Source organism: Pantherophis guttatus, chromosome 7 (genome assembly GCF_059756535.1).
Source record: "Pantherophis guttatus breed Tessera chromosome 7, ASM5975653v1, whole genome shotgun sequence".
In the NCBI taxonomy this organism is placed as follows: Eukaryota; Metazoa; Chordata; class Lepidosauria; order Squamata; family Colubridae; genus Pantherophis; species Pantherophis guttatus.
This window is the reverse complement of record NC_142069.1, coordinates 34,242,689-34,251,316: the sequence shown is the minus strand read 5'-3', so window position 1 is coordinate 34,251,316 and position 8,628 is coordinate 34,242,689. Positions and strand designations below refer to the sequence as shown.

At 37.3% G+C, this 8,628-nt stretch overlaps 1 long non-coding RNA gene across 1 annotated transcript; it reads right to left on the bottom strand.

Moving 5' to 3' along the window:
• Positions 1–1,083: 1,083 nt before the first annotated feature.
• LOC117655872 (uncharacterized) lies at positions 1,084–3,803 on the bottom strand. The gene is made up of 2 exons (XR_004588815.1): positions 3,737–3,803; positions 1,084–1,484 (listed from the first exon to the last, which is right to left on the bottom strand). It is a non-coding gene; the product is annotated as an uncharacterized LOC117655872 (long non-coding RNA).
• Between the last annotated feature and the right edge of the window lie 4,825 nt (positions 3,804–8,628).

Below are 8,628 nucleotides of genomic sequence, written 5' to 3'. Positions count from 1 at the left end.
TGGCTGTGAAGAATTTTGGGACTTGTGCTTGCTTGAAACCTGACTGGAAGCTCACAGAAAGTAACATCAAACATCTGAAAATAATTGGCATAGAAATTGGATACTGTAAATTTCTTTCCAAAACTTTTGCCCTGCCTGCCAGACATTCATGGTTGAAAGCTCTCCTTTTCGGAGCCACTGAAGGAATCCTTTTCTGCTGTCTCTCTCAATGCCTTCCCCTTTGCACCAGAAAAATTAAAAGTACCCATCAAGTCTCGCTGATCTGTTCAATTTTTTTAATCTTTTGACAATAAGATGTGTGTTCCACCCACATATTTGGGGGATTGTAGGAGGTTAGCACCCACCCCTCTTCTAGGAAAATAAAATATTCTAGGAAATATTAAAAAAGCAGAATATTTCTCCTAAAAGAGAAATAAAAATCTTAAAACAGAAAATCAACCCCAGCAGATTCTTTGGTTATTTACAAGACAAAAGGCTGGGCCAGCTTATCTACAACGCAAAAGAATGGCCTTTAGGATATGATAGGATTAGCCCTCACTCAGGATCCAAACCAGGACAAAGCCATTAAGCCATAATAGGAATTGCCCAGAGCCCCTTCATTACATCATCACCCAGCAAGATTCAACCAGGCCTGGGACACAGTCAGCCTACAAAGTTAGCTAAGACCCACTCCTCCTGGAAGTCTGACAGCAATGGGATACATCTCTTGTACAGGAAACAGGAAAGTCTAAGGCAGGGCCGAAGAGAGTGTATAAATATATCCCTCTCTCCACTCCATGTGCTCTTTTTTGCCCAGGACCCAAAAACCCATGTGGTCCTGTCCATCATTAAACCATCTTTCCAAGCAGTCTCCACGTTTCCAGTGTCTTTCTCCCCACTTGGAACTGAAACCAGATGGATATTTCTTCCAATACAAGTTCAAAGCCCAAGAGAGGGTATAAATATCTCTTTCTCTCTCTCTCACCCATGTGCTTGATTGCCCAGGACCTCAAACCATGTGGTCCTGTCCACTATTAAACCATCTTTCCAATCAGCCTCCATGTTTTCGGTGTCTTTCTCCCCACTTGGAACTGAACCCAGATGGACATTTCTTCCAACATATCTTTAATGGGATACCTGCATACAAAACTTCCCTTCCCGCAAGCTACTGACAGTCAGGTCAGTATAACTTTAAAGTTAAATGTATTATAAAGTCATCAGGTGCAAGGCATGTTTAAATCCTGTTAAAGTTGAACATAGAACATCTAGTAAAGAAGGTATCTATGCCTGAAGAATCTTGATAAGGACTGTTAGATATTGACAGGATAGTTTTCCCTCTGGTCCACTGTTTGAGCGGGAAGAATCCTTAAATGTGATTGGCTGGTTTCCCAGACAATGTGATTGGCTGGTTTCCCAGGCTGTTTGAGTGGCTGGCTGCTGGATTGTAAATAGTTGCTGAATGAAGAGCTGTTGTCTGAAGCCTGTCTCCAGCTTCTTCAATCCACCTATCAAACAAGGACAAAACTGTTTGTGTTGTGCCTTCTATTGCTCAGCTAATATAATTCTTTACTCTTACTAGTATCCTATAAATTTACAGGCCTATTTACTTACTACCTAACCAAGTCTATAGAAAGTATAGAAGGAGCAGCAACTGTCTTTTTTACTTCAAGTCCAGTGGTGGGATTCAGGTAATTTAACAACTGGTTCTCTGCCCTAATAATTTCTTCCAACAACCAGTTTGCCAAACCGCTCAGAAAGTTAACAACCAGTTCTCCCAAAGTGGTGTGAACTGGCTGAATCCCATCACTGTTCAAGTCCCATGCAAAATCTCTGGTATATAGATAGCTTTGCACATAATATGAGGCATATTTAAAACAAAGATGCATCATGCTTAACACAACTAGTTACATACAGTATTCTTATTTTACACAGATACACATGGTTCCTCCTCCCCTTGGCCCAATTATGAAGATTATGCATGAGAGTATTCTCATCCCATTGTAACATTGTGGACACAAAATTTTAAACCTCTTGCCTAACGTACCAGGAAGGAGTTTAAAATAACTTTCTTTCTTCACTTTAGCTGATAAGGAAGATGTCTGGAAGACCTCAAAGTATCCAATTTTTATTCCAGTAGCAACAGGTTGGACAAGGGAGATATGGGTATGCATTATCAGACTTCTCTATTGGTTCACTGATGGTAAGCAAACTAAAAAAATACCTTTATAAAAGAAGAGCTAAAAATCATGAGAGAAGAGATACTGTTTTCATGTGTATCATGTATTTAAAATATGTGTGAGTGTGTACTTGTATGTGTATATGTGTGTGTGTGTGTGTGTGTGTGTGTGTGTGTGTGTGTTGTGGGTGTTGAGTAAAAAAGAAAAATAGCAAGATGCATTTGTAGTTCTCAATTGATTCTTTTTTTAGCAGCATGACTAAATAATGCCTTATGTTTGCTGCATGATTTATTTTATTGATTTATTCTTTGAGTGCTTTATAGAAAACAATCAGAGAAGCTGATGACCATCATTTATAATCAACATGATCAAATAAAGCCAATACTGTATCTTTGGGAAACTATAATGAAACATGAAGGATATTGTAGGAGTCTGGGGAATAGTAGTCCTCTCTCTTTTGGAGACAGTGGAACCTGCTTTGCACCGAGACAGATTTTGTCCATAGGTTGATGGTCACCAATTTTGACTGACAATGTCCTTTAAGGCATCTAGCATATATAGGTCTTAAAAAGAAGCAAATCGATATTACCTTAGAAGAAAATTTGAAAAAAAGCATTAAAGCTGAGAGGTGGGCAGTATGTAATTTCATTTACATATTTAATTCAGATTTTCTAAAACAGGGGTGTCAAACTCAAGCCCACGGGCCAGATCCAATCCACAGGGTACTTATATCTGGCCCGTGACGCTGCCCTGGAAACAGCAAAGGACCGGCCCGCGGTGCCTCTGCCAGTGAAAACTGAGCTCAGGAGGGCCGTATGCAGCCCCTCGCAGCCCGTTTTCGGCTGAGATGGCCTCCTGCAGGTCTCTGCTGGCAGACAGTTAGTAAAACAAACTAAAAACAAAACCAAAGGAGAAATGGTTCCCCTTTTGCATTTGAGCATCTAAGATGGGGCAGGAAAGGAGAAAGGGAAAGAGGAAAGACAAAGAAAAAGAAGGAAAGATAGGAAGAGACCAAGGAAGGAAAATGAAGGAAAGAGGGAAAGGAAGAAGAAAGGAGATTGAAGAGGGAAGGAAAAAGAAGAGAAGTAAGGGAGGAGGGAGGGAGGGACGGAGGGGGGAAGGAAGGAAGGAAGGAGATTACAATGAGAGGGAGGGAGGGTCTGAAGGAAGTCTTGCCTTAGCACTTGGCCACCACATGGGCCACCCGACATGAGTGATGTCAAGCTGGCCACACCCACCTGCTCCCTTCCAAGGTCAAACACAACCCTAATGTGGCCTTTAATGAAATCTTGTTTGACACCCCTCTCTAAACAGAGTCAATCTTAATGTCTAATAGTAATCAATAAAACATAAACATGATTTTAGAGCAAAACTAAATAAATTAAATTAGTGAATTAGATGTAAATATAAGTATGTAACTAAACTTTTGCAGATAGATTGCCCCAACTGTTTTCTTTCCCATATTCCATTTCTCGGGAATGGAGAAGGGCTATCATGTAGAGGATAGGACAGGAAATCCACCTTCATTTGTATATACATGTATATACCTAGGATGCAGAGCAGGGGTGGGTTCTAATTACCTTTACTACCGGTTCGCAGCGGGGCCGATTCTGCGCATGTGGGGAAGCTTCTGTGATGCGCAGAAGCATTTTGATGATGTCAGGGTCAGTGGGCGGAGCCTCCCACCGGCTTTTCTACCGGTTCTATAGAACCGGTAGGAACCGGGGGCAACCCACCACTGGTGCAGAGGTTGTCAGGGTTTTGAATCAACTGTTAATTCAGATGCCTGCTGATTCCAGATACTGTCCCTGGAGAGTTTGTTGTGAGCTACACAATCAAAGGCTTGAGTATGGTCAATGAACCAGAAGTAGATGTTTTTTTGGAACTCTCTTGCTTTTGCCATAATCCAGCGAGTATTGGCCATTTGACTTTCCATTTCTCTGCCTCTTCGAAACCCAGCTTGTACTTCTGGTAATTCTTGGTTCCCATATTACTGAAGCCTAGCTTGTATGATTTTGAGCATAATCTGGCTAGCATGTGAAATGAGCGTAATTGTATGGAAGTTTGAACATTCTTTGGATTGACCTTTTCCAATCTTGTTGCCATTCAGTTTTCCAAATTTGCTGGCATATTGAGCGCAGCATTTTAACAGCATCATTTTTTAGGATTTTAAATAGCTCAGCTGGAATACTTGGTAATACTTCCTAAGACTCATTTGACTTCACATTCCAGGATGTTTGACATGAGGCCAGCGATCACACCATCGTGGTTATCAGGGACATTAAGATATTTCTTTTTTTTTTAATTGAAAAAGTTTTTCAAATACAAATTCCCCCCCCCCTTTTCCCCCCTCTTCCCTAACCCCCCCCTCCCCCTCCCCTCCCCCTGTGGCTTCTCCAAAATAAAACCCAAGTTAATAACAGATTATATAATACTTTACCATCCTTTTATTCCACCCCCCATATACTGACCCTTTCTTTCTAACAATATTATTATATCCCCCTTATACTATACATTTCAAAGCAACATTCAACTGTAAAATTATATAATAAATCCTTCTAACAATATCATTATTTCCCCCTTATACTATACATTTCAAAGCAACATTCAAAGCAACATTCAGCTATAAAACTATATAATAAATCCTAATTTAGCAATTTCAGCTCATAATCTATCCATTTCCTCCTCCCCCATACATATATCTCTTAATTCAAATCTTTTATGTATATTGATATAACATAACATCCCTTTTCCTAAGCTAAACAATCAGTAAGCTAACCTATCTCGATCCACTTTCCTACAGGTCTACATACATAATATTTTCTTTCTTTTTTTTTTTTATTGCAAAAGTTTTACAATTACATTTTCACCCCTTTCCCCCCCCCCTCAACCCACCCCAAACTTCCCAACCTCATCCTCCCTAACCCTCCCTAACCCTCCCCTCCCCCCGGACTTCCACACAATATACTCAGATCAAGAGAAAAAACCCCCTTTGTATAAAACTTGAACCCCTCCATCCCCCTTATAGTTTTTCATCTTCATTGCATTAAAATATTTCTATCTTAATCTAACATTTTCAAATAAAAGCTATTTGATACTTCCTGGTTTGATATTTGTTCTGGACATAATCTATCCACTTTTTCCATTCCCATTCATAAGTCTCTTGTGAACAATCTTTTAAATATGCTGAAATCTTCGCCATCTCTGCAAAACTGGCCATCTTCAAAGTCCATTCCTCGATAGTGGGCAAAGCTTCATTTTTCCAGTATTTACCTATCAATAATCTCGTTGCTGTTATCATGTACAATATCAACTTTGTTTCACCCAATGTAAACCCCTTAACTATACCCAATAAAAACAATTGTGGAGAAAATTGAATTTTTTTCTTCAAAACATTCTGCATAACCCACCAAATTTTTATCCAAAAAGCTTTAACTTCCTTGCAAGTCCACCAGACATGATAATATGTAGCATCTAAACAATCACATCTCCAACATTTTGGCTGAACATTAGGGTACATGCATGATAATTTCTTAGGGTCTAAATGCCATCTATAAAACATTTTATAAAAATTTTCCCTCAAATTCTGTGACTGTGTAAATTTAACATTCTGAACCCAAATTTTTTCCCATGTATCCAACATCACTGGTTCTTCAAAATTCTGTGCCCACTTAATCATACAATCTTTAACCAATTCAGTTTCTGAATCTCTTTCTAACAAGACATTATAAAGCCTTTTAATATGCATTGGACCTTTCTCTTTTATATGTCTAACCAGTTCTTCCTCATGCAACATAATACCAGTTTTTTGGTCCTCTTTCCATCTCAATTGAAGTTGATTATACTGTAACCAAGTTAAGTTAATCCCTTCGTCCAACAGTGTCTCCAATGTCTTCAACTGCCATCTGCCCGCATCTGTAAAAAGAACCTCTTTGTATAAAACCCCCCCGAGTGACATTATATTTGTATTCCAAATAATATGACCAAGATCCAGCCATAGCGGTATTTTATAATCCCATTTAAGTCGGTGCTTCTTCCAAACTCTCATCAGGGAGTCTCTAAGTATATGACTTTTAAATACTTTGTCCACTTTATTTTCATAAAATAAGTAAGCATGCCATCCAAATTCAAGATCAAAACTTTCTATAATCAATATTCCAGTCTTTTTCCTTCCAAACCAATCATTTGCTTGAGATAAAGCTGCTGCTTCATAATATAACTGTAGATTTGGAAGTTTAAGACCTCCCCGTTCTGGAACATCTTGCATAATTTTTAATTTCACTCTCGGCTTTTTCTCGTTCCAAACAAACTTATTCACTCCACTTTGCCACTCTTTCAGTTGTTTATCACTTTTAAGCACCGGAATCATTTGAAACAGAAACAGAAATCTTGGCAAAATGTTCATCTTAACTGCTGCTATTCTTCCAAGTAGAGACAGCTGCAGTTTTTTCCAGATCTCCATATCTTTCTGCACATACATACATAATATTTTCAATATCTTTATTCTTCTGCCCATTCCACTAAAAAAAAATTATTTACATATATATATAAAATCCTCAATTGGCTTTAAATTTGTAATCCATATGATATCTTCTGTAATGTCTCTCAACTGGATTGTGAATTCCATTACCCATGTTAGGGTAACATCACATCCTAATTCCAACAGTATATTCGGTATCTTCAATTACCATCTGCCCCCATCAATAATATATTTCTTGTATAGTTCTTCTGTGTGTTCTTGCCATCTCTTCTTAACCTCTTCTGCTTCTGTAAGGTCTCTACCATTTTTTCCCCTTTATTGTGCCCCTCTTTATATAAAAATATTCCCTTGATATCTCCAATTTTCTTGTAGATATCTGTAGCCTTTCCCATGGAGTTGCAAAGAATCGGACATGACTTAGCAACTGACTTTGACTTTCAATGAAGTTACATTCCCCCCATCCCAGAGGGGCAGGATTCCAATATGAAGTTGCCCTAGATTTATGATTCCTGTTGGAAGCTTGTAGGAATAGGCCTTCACCCCATTTAATTGGGCAAACCAGTTGCAGCCTTACTGGCTGCTTGATGTACTGAGGATGGATCATTCATGTCCTTGTCATCCCTTGTCTAGTTTGCAGTAAATCACTACACATAAGGCTGTTTTTAAAATTATAATTGAACACTTTAAAGAAGTTAAAGCATTAAAAAGAATAAAAGAACATAATACAAATGAATAAACCAGGAATTTAAAATGATCATGGAGATTATTGCTTTGTCATATATCTTATTTGTAAATAATTAAATATACTATAATGTTATCTCACATTCAAGAGTTATTATTAAACTTGGGCTATGAATAAATATCAGGAAATATGTTGAGCACAATATAAATCATCTAATGGAATTATATTCTGTCCATATTACTAAAATTCAGTTATCTTGGAAAACTGAAATATAGATTCTATGCCTAGATAAATTCAAATTTAGGATGAGATAGCTATTTATGTTTAATAAGACTACCAATATTATAGGTTGAAGTGGGAATTCGACTTTTAAGTTTTTACCAGAGATAGCAGAGGCTAACCCAAAAGAGGAAAAATACAAACCTCTTGATTGGATGTAGCATAGTAATTGATTGGATATGTATATAAACTGTTGTTGAAAATGAACCAGGAGGATGATTATGTTAAAGAGTGTATGACTAAATGGGCAAAAGATGGATATACTATTATGTTTAAACAATGGGAAAATATGAGGATTAAGGGATTAAAATTTTCACTGAACTATAATTTAAAGAAAACTTTTATAAAATGATGTATTTAGCTCCTGAGAGATTGTCAAAGATGTATAAAAGAATACCAAATAAGCGTTGGCAATGTGAAGATATCTTTTATCATCTTTGGTAGACATATACTGTAAGGCTGTCAAGTGGTATGGGGATCAGATATATTGTTTGATTCAGAAAATGGATTGCAACTCTGATGATTATGTTCTATGATTTTTAATATGATTTTACATGGTTTTATTTCTTGTTGTTTGTATGTATATTTTGCTTATTGTTCTTTGGTGTTGTAAGCATCCCAGATTCATGTATGTGATATGGACAGCTATTGAAACTGATTGAACGACAAAAGAACAAATAAACAAACAAATGAGTAAATAAATAATCAAAATATTGTAAAAACAGAAAAAATCAGGAAAAAGGAAAACTAAAAAAAAAACAAAAACCCAACCCCAAATCTTATTAATATATTGAACAGGGAAAAAAAAATCAACACAACTTTAAAAAAGACTGTTAAATCTTGCCATGGGAAATAATATTGCTTAAATTTTTCCAACAGAATTTACAAAGAAAAGTGAACTCATATCATGAAGTCATGATTGTAATGCTGGGATCACATTGCCCTCCTGTTAGATTTGAGATTAGCAAGGCAAAAAGAGTGAAGGATGGGAATAGGGATACCTGGACAAATGGCCACCCCAGAACAGACTG